The following is a 14,554-nucleotide window of genomic DNA, read 5'->3' as shown; positions in this document are numbered from 1 at the left end:
ACTACTTCCTGAGAGGGAGGGAGGGGGGTGATGCAGGGTGTGGGGGTGGATAGTGGTGTAGGGTGAGGGGAAGGAGAATGGTGTTGCTGTGAGGGGGAGGATACTGGTGGGGGTGAAGAGGAGGACAGGGTGTGGGGAAGAACAGTGTGCAGGGGTGAAAGTGAGGAAGGGAGGGGAGGGATAGAGGTGTAAGGTGACAGAAAGACAGAGGAAAGTAAAGAGAGTGAAGGGGAGGAGAAACAGAGGGGAGGAAAATGGAGAGAGTGGAAAGTGGGAAAAGGGGAAAAACCGAAGAAGAAAGAAGGAAACGAAGAGGAATGTAAAGGAATAAGAGAAGAAATGAAGAAAGATAACAGAACTTAATTCGTAAAACACACACACACACACACATACATCTCTCTCTCTCTCTCTCTCTCTCTCTCTCTCTAACTGTAGGACAATAAACGACAAATGCAAATTAACTCCAACCAGTGTATCACCTCCGTTCATTCTACTCTACTAAGCCTTTCTCAACAAACTACAAAATAACCAATACCGATGTTATTCCACTTATTACTACTATAGCAATTTTATTTTTCATTATTAATAGTTATTATATAGTTATTAGTGTTCGTAATCTTCATCATTATCATCATCATTATCATCTTTCTTACGCTACAATCATCATCATATAATTATTCATTCTTTAACCACTTTTTTCTCGGTACTGGTGACGGTATGGCATCACACGATACCGTAAATGTTTCCTCGCGGTAGTTAAGTCTAGTTAGTTCACAGCAGAGTAAGCTCGTTAGCACATTTAATGAAGCCAAAGTTTGGTCTCGTAGGCAGGCTTCACTGACGCTGTACAATGCGTCTTTCAAGCCCATGACGAGAGGAAAATATACAGAGATCTACGACACCTTCCTCTCTACTGCAGCTGAGGGATATTGTCTTCGCTTTATTTTAATATTTGAAGATTCCCTCCAGTTCATATACCTAGAAATATCAATCAAATAATATAATAATAAAGTCAAAGATAAATGTACAGGTATGGGTACAGATATACAGTTGCAGTATCGTAAACAAACTCCTGTAGGGATCACCTGAGTTGTTACCATAGCACCATGATAGGCAACAAGACATTCCAGGTGAAGAGATCTTATACTATGTTGTTAATATAGTTTTAAGATGTTTTAGTCCTTTATCGGTGAGGGTCTTTAAAACCACCGTTCATCAGGTCTTGGTTTCTATACAAGATAACAGGTTATGAATACCAAGACTCTAATATCCTACTGGGAGTTCCCGAAGGCACTGAATAATATCCTTGACTCCTACGTCTTGTATTGCTAGCATGCCAGTTTGTCCTAAGGGGAGAAGGAAAGGATCTAATCATAACAGTTACCCGTAGGAGATCAGACTACTAACACTATCCCTTCCCTCAAACACCATGAAGTTGTCCTTTGAAATATATACAAGTGACTGTAATAACCAAACCAGAAGTACTATTGAACCCCTCCCCCCTCACACCTTCTAAATCCCACAATTGTTCCATATTCAACGTTGTTACTAAGACCCCCCCACTCCCCTTACATCATCTTCCCCCTCCAGTGCCAGTAGAGGGAGGCACCCACCCACCCTGTGACCCCTCAGTTGCCCCGAAGGTCATTAATTATTAGTAACTTCATTAGCTCGACAGGACGGAAAGTGACACCGCCAACACCAGGTAAATTGGGCCTCAGGTATTTGTCTGGTATTTCGACGGTAGACTCATGTAAACATACCCATGTAACTGTGGGGAGGGGTAGGGAGGGAGGGAGGGAGGGGAGAGACGTAGGACTAACAAGAGGAGGAGGAAGAGGAAGAGAAGGAGGAAGAGGAAGAGGAGGAAGAGGAGAAGGAAGAGGAGGAGGAAGGTGATTATAGCAGTATCAGAGTGACAATCTCAGTGTTGATCATAGTTGACATCGACACTCAACTGGGCCAGGTGTATATTTATTTAGTCTCCACCGTCCTGACCTCCTTACCTGTGGCGCCTCTGCAGTAATAAGAAGGTTTAGCAATAAGTGGAGGAAATTACTCCAGGTATCTAGGAATGTTATCAAGCATTCCTCCTCCATGTTCTCACAGTGACACACCTGGTTCAATATCCACATCACCCCAAACAGTGATGGTCGACCCCGCCTTGTATAATAATCTACTACTTCGTTATTCTTGATATAAATAACATTACCACCAAACACTCATAAGAAAACATACTGTATCTTGTGATTTCCAGGATGAATAATAACAATAACATTTCCAATCATAATTCACTTGTTTACTTCACTTGGCCCAGAGAAGAATAGGAGTCAGCGGGGCCTCGATACCAGAAAAAAAAAACTCGACCACTGGCAGAAGAGATGGTTGACTCCAGGGTTGACATACAGTCCCTGGCGAGCATCATCCTGGCTTTACGTGACGATGCTGGTGAGAAAAGCTGACTCATCTCGCCACAAAAGCGGACGACCAGAGGCGAATCTCGTCTTCCCAGTAGTTATGGTAATATTTCTCTTGATTTCGATCGCCTAAAGAACTCCCCATACCTCAAACTAACACATACAAACATAAGTACACTTCCATCCCCCGAACTAATGTTGATCTTCCCTCATTCGCTCCTCAGGTAAAAACAAACAAAAATCGAGTCCTAATTAGCAATCTGTTACCTGGTTCACACGCAGGTAAATATAAGGAAAAACCAAGTCTGGATAAAAAGAAAATCGAGTCGAGAGAATTGTATGCGGGGTGTTGTTGATATAATGAGGTATTCAAGCATTGTGGTCGAGCAGAGATGATACTGGGGCGCCTTCCAATTGAAACTGCGCTTGTCTGACATACTATATACAGCCTCCTGCAGCGTGATGTTGGGTGATGGTGATGCGATTAGTGGTGTTGGTGCTTCTATTGGTGATATTACCACTTGGCGATGATAGTGGCATTATTATTGTCGGTGATTCTGCTTTAGTAATGGTAGTTGGTGATCCTCCTGGTGATATAAGAACATAACATAAGAACTGGTGAACTCGGTGATGCTGCTGTGATAATGGTGATACTGGGATGAAAATACTGCTGTTACTGGTAATCTTGGTGATGTTAGAATGATATGACGATTGTTCCTAGTGATAATGATGAATCGACTAGCGATGATATTATTGTTATTTCTGATATTACTGGTGCTTCTGCTGGTGATTACTCTTATCTCTACTGGTGACTTTACTATCTGATGGTGTTGGTGATGGTGATAGGAGTACAGATGTTGTGAATAATAACATAGATAACTTATGTTTATGTTAATGGTAAGATAACAACTCCTTATCCTGATCTTTAACAACAGCTTTTGGTGTTTTGAGAATTGTGATGCTGTTTTTAACCACTGTCGTTGCTGTCTCATGATTCCAGTGATAGCTAATAATAATATTTTCTTATCCACTCAATTTTTATAATGATAGCGTGGAATTTTAATGATACTGCTACTTGTTGGGTCTGTTACTTGTTGCTGCTACTGTTGCGTGACTGTATAAGCTGTTACTGTTGTCTGGTTGATACTATCGTGTTTTGTGGTGTATTGTTAGTTTCTCTTGTTGGTGAGTCTGCTTGTTTTAATTTTATACCCATCTGTCATTCATGCTGTTTTGTTTTTGCCTTGTTGTTTTTCGTTCTTCTTGTCGTTGCTGTTGGTGTTGTTCTTGGTTTTTTTTTTTTTGGTTCTTGTTTCTAATCTTAGTTGTTGTTGTTATTGTTCTTTTTGCTCTCAATCTTCTTCTACTTCTTATTTTCTTTCTTGTTAGTGTTCTTGTTCTTCTTTCTTTCTTGTTCTAGTCCTTCTTCTTCTTTCTTCTCCTCCCTTCCCTCTCCCGTTGGTAGTTGAGGGGCCGAGGGAGGCGTCGTTGTGCGGTGAGTGTCAAGTGTTGTTTATTTATATAACGTGAAGGTATTGACTTGGTCCTCTTTGTCTTCTGCCTCTATTTCTGTCTGTCTCTCTGTCTGTCTGTCTCTCTGTCTGTCTGTCTGGCATTGGCACTATCTCTTTATTTAACAATCTCTAGACAGATAAATAGACAGATAGATAGATAGATAGATAGATAGATAGATAGATAGATAGAACCATATTGCATTTAATGTTTACGATGGTCAGTCATCAACAGGAATGAGAAGAAGGAAGTGAACGAAGAAGTATAAGAAGAGACGAAGAAGAAAGTAAGAAAAGAAAGAGACAAAGAAGAAGAAGGAAGTGAGATAAGAAGAGGAAGAGGGACGAAGAAGAGGAAGAAAAAAACACTTCAACACTATGTTTGTATTCATTATCAAACACAACTCACACCCCCATCACCTCCGGAAGACCCAGAATAAGCTGTTGACACTCTAACGATCATTAAACTCAGCACTACACAAGTACATCTCAATTCCGTATGAAGTAGTAAAGGACAATAAACCCGTCATCAAGAGTACTAAATGAGGCTAGTAACCAACCCACACCACTGCTTGCATACACCACTTGTACAAACACCCACCACGATGGGGGTTGCTTACTCCTATCCAACTGACACCACGCTCCGCCCCCTCACTCTTATCTCCATGCTGATTGGTCGCCTCAGGGCACACCGGTTTCTGAGTGGATGCACCTCCTTAAACTCGCCCCGTGATTGGCTCCTTCCTCGGGCATCTTCGATCGCTATGACGTCATTTTGGCACGCTAAGAAGATGCGGCGATAAAAGAAGAATTGCCTCAACTGTTTCATTAATTATTAAGAGCAGATAATGCATTTTTGTGACCTGCTCAACATCACCCAAGACTATACACTTATTGAGCACCACAGATGAAATTACACTAAGATGTATGTATGTATGTATGTATGTATGTATGTATGTATGTATGTATGTATGTATGTAATGTATGTATGTAATGTATGTAATGTATATATGTATGTATGTATGTATGTATGTATGTAATGTATGTATGTATGTATGTATGTATGTATGTATATAATGTATGTATGTATGTATGTATGTATGTATGTTGCCTAGGGAGGAAGAACACTCGGGATTTTATCATGTGTTCGGCTTGAGACTTAATACATAATGTTGCTGTGCCTTTGATGTTGTAGTGTGAGGTATTAAGAGTTATTTAAACTTATAGATATGTTTGTAATTGTCTTTTTCGTCATAATGATAACAATGATAACAAAAAGGAAGAGTTTTATAATAGAAGAGAATATTAACTATAGATATGACATCAATATCAAAATAACAACAATAAATGAACTACAATGACATCGAAGACAAAACTAACAACAAAATAGTCAGTCATCTTTAGAATAGGAAGAAAATGGAGATAACAAGGAGTTGAGAGAAGGAGGAAATGCTGTGTTTACCTTCGGTCTCTGGGATAACAATTATTAATCCCCTGGCCTCCTCTCCCTCCCTCTCTCCCTTCCTCTCTCCTCCCTGTCATCCTTTCCCTTCCCCCTCTCCTCCCTACCTTCCTGATCTCCTCCCTCTCTACCACCCTTTCCCCTACTTCTCTCCCCCTCTTCCCCAACTGTCTCCCTTTCTCTTCCCTCTCCCTTCTCTCTGTCCCTCTCCTCCTTCCCAGCTATACCCTCCCTCCCATCTCTTCTCCCTCGCACCTCACCTATACCCGCCCTCCCTCCTCATTTCTCCTCTTCCCCTCCCTACATGCAATACCTCCCTTACTAATCCAATCAAGTCGACCGTCAAGAGATTAAGCCAGCGATTGGGTAGAGTCCGGTTATGATTGACAGATGATTGACGTGGCTGCTTGTGGCTCCTCCCTCATGAGGTACAGAGTGGCCAATCCCTGCATCTACTGCCGATTTGCGGATACTTATTGGATAAACTGTGATCTGAGAGCATCTTCTGATTGGTCAATATGTCAAGAAAAGATAACATGATTGGGTTTTATATATCTTGTTTTACACCTGCGATATCATTTAACCAATTAGTCAGTTGATTTGTTATCTTGTGATGTAGTTAAATTTAATAATAATAACACTTATATTACCAGATATTATGAACATAAACATACACGTATAGGCATCAATTTATTACTAAACTACACTTAAGTTGTTAAGAAAAAATAGGTTCTAATTGGACTAAAATCATCTTTATTTTTCTTTCAATACTTAAGTTAATGAGACTAATAAGCACATTAATATTTTACTAATAGGAATTATCTCAAATTATTACTTTTACACAGGTGTTGAACTCAAAATTAAACCACCAAAACAGAGAAATAAATTAAATAAACCAGATGACATAAATACACATGCATCGTCTCATCATATCCACATGTTTGTATTAGGAACCAAAAAAAAATCGTCTGTGAATTTGTGTGTTCTTGAAATTAGATGATTAATGATATGACTGCCTGTCTCTTTGTTGTTTACTTACGGCTCCCTGTTTGTTGTTTACTTACGGCTCCCTGTTTGCTGTTTGCCTTTGCTTATTTTTAGAGGGACTTTCATCTAGCCAAATTATGATACTACTGAATGAAAATATATATATGGATTAAACGTTGATTTTCCCTTATCCCTTCGTGCTCCTAATAGACCATATTAGGGTAAAATAGCCCTCGATTTATACCCTAATAACAGGTGTTCGCTTGTCCCTTGGCGATTGGTGAATGGTTAAGTTATCCCTGAGTGAAATTTTTAAGGGAATATATTTTACCCTGGGGATTTCTTTAAGGGGATGATTGATCCTTAGGGATTTATATTTCAGGAGTGGGTTATCCCTTAGAGGCAGTGAGTTGTGTTCTCGAGGGAGTGTATCCAAGGTCGTCCTCTGTTTTGTTGTTATTCCCTATCTTCATCAGTTGCTTTTTTTCCCACCGTACTTATCTCTCCCACCCCTTTCTACTTCCCTCTGTACTTACTATCTATTCTCGCTTCCTTCCTTTCTTTATTTCCGTTTTCTTCTCTTCTTCGTCCTTACGTTATTCCTCTTACCTCCATTCCCTCCCTTTACCTCTCCCTCACCTCCGTTATTCCTCACCTCTCCCATCACCTCCATTCCCTCCCCTCACCTCTCCCCTCACCTCGGCCCCAGATAAGCATATCACCATTTCACACAGCTCGGGAAACCACGTCTTTAATTAGATTTAACTCCGCTTACGAAACACGCCAAAGACTCGAGGTGTCACGTCCACTTTTTCACCCTTGTTGACTGATGATTTAAAGGTCAGGGTCCTCCGCGCTGATCCCTGGCTGACACGTAGGTCCCTCTAGCTCAGAAGTGGACCTAAACAAGGAGGGGTGATTAATGAATGGCCGACATGCAACCTCCCTCCCTCCGCCCTCCCTCCTCCCCTCCTCCCTTCCCCTCCCTCCCCTCTCCCTCCTCCTTCCTTTCCCTCCTCCTCCCTCCCTCCCTTCCTTCCCTCCCTCCCTCCCCTCCCTCCCTCCTTCCTTTTTCTTTCCTTCTCTTTCCATCTTGTTTCTTTTTTTCTTCTTTACTCCTGCGGTTTCTTTCCTACCGCCTTCATTTCCTTTTCTTCTATTATTTTCCTCCAACATTTCCTCTCTCCTCCCTCCCTCCCTCCCCTCCTCCCTCCCCTACCCCACCTCCCTCCCTCCTATCCCTCCTTCCCCTCCCCCTCCTTCCCTCCACCTTCCCTCCTTCCCTCCACCCTCCCTCCCCTCCCTCCTTCTCTCCTCCCTCCCCTTCCCTCCTTCCCCTCCTCCCACCTTTCTTCCTCCTCCCTCCCTCCCTCCTCCCTCCCTCCTTCCTTCCCTCCCTCCACCATTCTTCCCTCAACCCTCCTCCCCTTACCTCCTCCACCATTCTTCCCTCAACCCTCCCTCCCTCCGTCCCTCCTTCCTTCCCTCCCTCCTTCCCTCCACCTTCCTTCCCTCCCCACCTTGGTTATTCTGGCTGTGCCCTCGGTTCAGCGCCCACATCATTTATAATATAAGGCGTAAATGCGCGACTTTCGGGAAATTTGCGGGATGCTTGTGGGAGTCGATACCGCCCTCCCTCAACCTTGTGTGCACATACATACATACATACATACATACATACATACATACATACATACATACATGTAATCACTTATCCATGACATCAAGCTATTATATCACACATACATATCATTTAGTGGAATAAGACACACACACACACACACACACACACACACACACACACATTTCGTTACTTTTTGTCTCCTCAAGTAACATCTCCCCTCCCCCTTACAACCAAACAAAACAACATCATTCATCTCTCGCCCTACACACACCCACACACACATACACACACACACACACACACACACACACACACACACACACACACACACACACACACACACACACACACACAGTAGCAGAAGTCTTGGCCCGAGGAACCTCCAGATTATGTGACCTAACTGATAACACCCTCAGGAATTAAGGCAAGAAACTAGTGACTCTTTGATTAATAGTTTCTATGGGATTACAAGCAAGACTTCATATGGTTTCGGATCCTAATCTTACAGTCATATGGTATAGTTTCCGACATTTGATCCTCTTCTATGTAAGGGAAGAAGAGGAAGGAGAGGGAGAAGAAGAAGAGAAAAAAGGAGAGTGTAAACGTGCAAACATGTGATCCGCCTATGCCTGAAGGGACGGACAGCAATTCAGAAATGGAATTCGTTCAAAACTTCATGAATAGTCAATGACATTTCATGAATACCATTACCACTGCCAGTTTCATGGGTCTCGCTGTGTGTGTGTGTGCGTGTGTGGAAGGTATAGGCCGATGTGGAGGGGGGTGGAGGGGAGACTGGAATCTGAGGTGGAAGAAGGAGGAACAGCTGAAGTAGGTCGGGTTAGAAGGTCTGCTGGAGGTAACAGATAAGCAGACAATGAAGGAGATGAGCTGAGGGTGATCAGACGCGGGCAGGAGAGACGAAGAAGGAAGAGTTTTGATGTTTATGTAGCTGTAAGACGTGGCAATGTTTATCACTTTTGAAGGAAGAAGAAACGGTATTTTTTCCTTCTTACTTCAGAGAGAGAGAGAGACAGAGAGAACGCCACATCAAAACACTGACCCTCTCTATTCAAACTAAGAATTTTAAACATTTATCTCTGAATTTTATATACTGAAAAATCCTAAGCTGGGGCCCTGAACACAGTCAAATTTACATAACTATACAAATTAAAAATGCGAATTTTCAATTGTAATAAGTATGTAAATCCCAGGATATAGAGCGCATTTACCAGCATGGATACGGGAATTTGTGGAGAGAAAAAAGTAGTATCGGTCATATATTTCATCCCTGAATAGACAGACAGATAGACAGACAGACAGACAGACAGACAGACAGACAAACAGACACCAGTACACTAATTACCAAGGTTCAGGCACCATTAATCAGGTGTGTCACAGGGTGGAAGGTCCCATACACACACACACACAGGCCAGGAAACTTCGCCTATGCAGGAGTAGTGGCGCACAGTAGGCCTAGTGTTGTTGATGTGGCGCAGCGAACCATCATGTGCTGCCTCTCCTACGCCACAGCCCAGCGACACCAACAACCTGAGGCAGTTCTAACTACCCAAACATTCTTCCTGTAGTTAATCATTAATATCCTTCCTTTGTTCATCGTTTTTTGTTTCTTTGTGTTTGTATTCTAACCTAACCTAATCTAGCTTACACTAATCTAACCTACTCTAACCTAACCCCATCTAAACCTAATCTAATTTAACCTAACCTAACTTAACCTATTCTAACTTAACCTAACCTAAATTAATCTATAACATAACTTAATCTAACCTAGCCTAAGCTAATCTACTCTAATCTAACCTAATCTAACGTAATCTAATCTAATTTAACATAGCCTTACCTAGCCTAACCTAACCTAACCTAATCTTTCTTAATCCAACCTAATCTAAGAAACTACCCCCCCCCCCCAGGTAACGTTAGGGTGGTTAATCATCAGGTGAAATAAGCTGAGGGTGTGGGGGGGGGGACGTATCTTCAGGTGATCCAACACTACCTCGAGTTTTCTCCCTCTTTAACCTCATGACTAAATTTTAAACTCAGTCTTCCTAGGATAAAAAGTTCTTATCTTGAGCATTTAAATGACATTACACCTTAATGAACTTATATTCTCTTAATTAACTTTTTCAGATATCGTGATCTTTAAATTAGTCCAGATTATTTAAGCCTTCGTTAAATAATCTTCTTTGGCAAATTGAAGCGAATTTTATTTGATTTTGTAATTTATTATTTGTATTTGTCTGTATTATTTTAAGGGTAATAGTAGAGAGATGTCCAGATTTTAACTGATTATATAGTAAAATCTGGGTAATGTTTTTCGGTGGTCTTGTACTGTATATTATGAGATGGGTTTAAGGGTTGAAGTGTTCTCTTGGTCAGTGGGGCAGAGGTTTTCCAATTCCTTGCTCTTAACACCTTGAGACTTGAGACCTTCGTTGTTGAACTTCATATGGTACAGAGTATTAGTGTGGCTGGGGGAGAAAGGGTGGGTGAGGGAGAGAGGGTAAGGGAGGGAGGGTGGGTGAGGGAGGGGGGTGGTTAAGGGAGGATAGGTGTGGGGTGGAGGGGGTGAATTAGGGAGGCAAGATTAGTGAGGGAGGGCAAGCAGAGAGGGTGAGGAAGGGAGGGAGTGTAGGCTAGGTGGGTGAGGGAGGAGGGCAGACTGGGATGAAGGGTGAGTGAGGAAGGGAGGGAGGGAGGGTGACAGGGAGGGAGAGTAAGGGAGGGGTGAGGGAGGGCAGGCTGTGCTACATCAGTCTCCCCTCTATCATAACTACAGCACACGAGCTTAAGCCTCAAACCTTCGCCCTTAACTTAAATGGCAAGGAATTTTATTGGTAATTTTGACCAATTTGTCCTGCACTTAATACACAGAACGACTACCATTCTGCTACTTTTAACAAAGTCCTAAGATCGTTCAATATGCAACATGTCGACGTATTACCGTTATGATAAGACTATGGAAACATTAATAACAAATAGAATCGTTTACACTCGATGGAGATGTATTTTCAAACCATATCTAGTAATCTACAGTCCGGGTCAAAAGTTCGCTCCCTGTGGTGAAAATGAGTCACGGGAATGAGTCACCGAACTTACTTACCCAGACTGTCATCTGGTGCGGGTGAGTTGTTTTATCTCATTTGGGGTCGATACTGCTTCAGTTTGGGAAGGAGCGAACCTCACTCCATAATCAATAAAAAGTATTCAAGGGCTTTTTAGTCTTCTTTTATAACCTTTAAGACTTTTGGCTAAACTTATCGTGTATTGTTCTACTTTACGACGAACCAGGACTTCTTTTAAGTAAGTTAGTGTTGTTGGTTAAGAATCGGTAGAGTAAACCCAGCGTAAAAAAGTTCGCTCCCTTCCATGCAGACGGAAGCAGCAGACAGTCAGGGGAAGTAAACTCGAAGATTTATCCCTGTGAACTTTTTTCCGCGACTGTAAATGGACAGAAGCCTAGAGTAGTTTTCTAGTATTTTCGGCGGAAATTTAGAGTCTTCAAGTTATTTTGATTATAAAGTTACGAAAAATCTTACATAATTGTAAAGGGTTTTAAGTTCATCGGAGCAAATTTCGCGGGATACATATTTTTTTAAATTCTTATTCACGTGATCATGTCCAACCAATCAGCACAGGTCAACAGAGGTTCTGAATTTGAAATGTTTAGTCGCAGTGTGTCTTCCTTGTGTCCCGGGTATTCTACGTCTGAGTGGGAACCATCCAACATGTTTTGGACAATAACGCTGTAGATATCGACATTCTCAAGGCCCCTGGTGTGTTGCTTACATCCTTAAAGTTTCCAAGGTGTGGTGCAGACTGCCATGATCGCCAATATAAACAAGTTTGGTTCTGAAAAAGACGAAAAATCACAAGACAAAGGTAAGGTTAGGTTAGGTTAAATTTAGTTAAGTTTAGTTTGGTCAGTTTTTCGAGTGTTTTTACCCTACACTTTCCCTATGCTTCATTCCCCCGCCCACATTGTACAATAAAAATCGTAAGGAGTAGGGGTGTAGATCATATATTTCCACCGGAGTTAAATTTCAAACTCTTTAAAATCACCATCAATTATATAAGAAAAACCCTATTCTTATTTGTGTTTCCCGTTCGTGTACTCTACCAAAATTTTACCGTCTTCTTATGACGTAAAATAGTCAACACAAATACATAATGTTACGATCAATAAGCAATTACCCATAACTACCAACAACTCGTTACACCGTCTACCGAGAGTAAAACACACACACACACGCACACACACACAAACACACACACACAAACACACACACACACACAATATATATTCCAGTAAATATAAACCCTACAAAATAGACTTCAATTAACTGAGGCTCATAAGGTCACCATGTTTTTGAGGGGGTTAAGATAGGAAGGTAATGAGGTGGTTTACTTAGCGCGGTGACAGTTTGTGAAGGAACGTGGGAGACTGTGAGAGAACGAGAGAGAACGTGAGAAAATGTGATAACGTGGGAGAATAACAGTAGGTGAGGAGGACGTCTCTTTTTACCTTTTACAGCTGTGATTTTAGTTATTAATTGATACTTTTATTAATTATCAAGAAAAGGAGGAGGAGGAGGGGGTAGGGGATGGGTGAGGAGGGGATGGGGAATGGGGTGAGGAGGGGGTGGGGGATGGGTAATCAGGAGTTGATGGATGGGTGAGGAGGGGTAGGAGTTGGGTGAGGAGGGTAGGGGTTGGGTGAGGAGGGTAGGGGTTGGGTGAGGAGGGGTAGGGGTTGGGTGAGGTAGGGGGGGTAGGGGTTGGGTGAAGAAGGGTTGGGGGAAAGACGGAGAATAGGAAGAGCAAAGGAGAACGGGAAGGAAGGATGGGATAGAACGACAATGGGAGAAATGGGACGGAAAGGAAGCGTGTGGTGAGACAGTGATTAGGTCGTTGTAATGAGAAGCAGGTAATTTAGGCTCTAGTTATTACCTGTGTTGGTTCAGTAAGGACAAACACAGACATCTCCAGCACTAATATGGTGTTTCTTGATGGTCTCTGGAGGTTGTGTGGGGAGAATGTGTGTTGTGTACAGATTTTTGTTATTGTTATTATTTTTGAGTGTTGTTTTTGTTATTGTTATTGCTGTCGTTGTTTTTGTTTTATTAGTTATTATTATTGTTATTATTATTATTATTGTTATTATTATTATTATTATTATTATTATTATTATTTTCGTCATTATTATTAAACGTCTATTACTTACAACAGACAACTTTGAAAATTTATTAATAATTTAAGTTGTTATTTTAATGCCCTTAAGTGTTTGGACGTGTCATATCCTTAAGTATCGTTCAACAACCCTTAGTCACTATAATGAGTAACCCTTGAACACAAATATAGAAAATAATACATGACAAAAAGTACTTATGACTCTTTGAAGGTATAAAAGACACATTATATATCAAACAGCTGACTAAGTTTTACATACTTTCCCAACACCCTCGGCTCGATGACGTAACATAACAAGCTCATGTTAAGGGATTCAGGTATGATATAATTAATTGGGTAAACTTGTTGACAGGTAAGCAGGAAGGAGATGGACTCATTGTTAGCGGCCTTGCTAAGTTTTAATTAGTTGCATCGGTCGTTGCAATATGCAGCTGAGGGGGCCGGGGGGGGAGGGTGGAGAGTGGGGATGGAGGAACGGGTACGGGGTGAGAGGAGGTGGGGCTGGAGGTGGTGGTGAATAGGAGGAGGAGGAATGAAGGACGGTTGGGGGAGGAGAGGAGGAGGTGGGGGATGAAAACGGATGGGGGATGGAGGAAAAAAGGAGGAAGGAAGGAAGAAGGAGTACGGGAAGGAAGAAGAAAGGGTTAAGAAGAACAGGGGGAAGTAAAGGATAATAAAGAAAAGATTACAATATTTCCTCAGTTACATTGTACTTTGAAAAGAGAGAGAGGTAGACACACATACAGACAAAGACAAACAGACAGACAAACAGACAGACAGACTAACAAACAGATAAAACAGACAGACAGACAGAGAAGACTAAAGAGAGACTATTAATATGATAGAACCCTACAATTATAAGTATACGAATGAAGAATTAAGAGAAAATGAGATCATTATTCACCCCCTCTTCTCTCCCTTTCATCTATCCATCTCTTCCACCACATCTAATGAAAGCTTATTGTTAATTCTAAATCATCTTCTGTATTTTAATCTACATGACATCACCGTTGACACAAACTCCTACATCAGCATTAAGAACCTTGAGATACTAACCGAGAACCCAATAAAAGAAGGTGTCTGGTCATGTAAGGATAAGTTCATTAATTCACTAAGACATCAGGAGGAGGAGGAAGTAGAGGAGAGGAGAGGGAAGAGTGTGTCCAGGAGTAGGAGGAGGGTGTGCCCGGGAGGAGGAGGAGAGGGAAGAGTGTGTCGAGGATGAGGAGGAGGGTGTGCCCGGGAGGAGGAGGAGAGGGAAGAGTGTGTCCAGAGTAGGAGGAGGGTGTGCCCGGGAGGAGGAGGAGTAGGAGGAGGGTGTGCCCGGGAGGAGGAGGAGAGGGAAGAG

This window comes from Homarus americanus, unplaced genomic scaffold, assembly GCF_018991925.1.
Source record: "Homarus americanus isolate GMGI-L3 unplaced genomic scaffold, GMGI_Hamer_2.0 scaffold36734, whole genome shotgun sequence".
Taxonomy (NCBI): Eukaryota; Metazoa; Arthropoda; class Malacostraca; order Decapoda; family Nephropidae; genus Homarus; species Homarus americanus.
Note: the sequence above shows the minus strand (reverse complement) of the source record.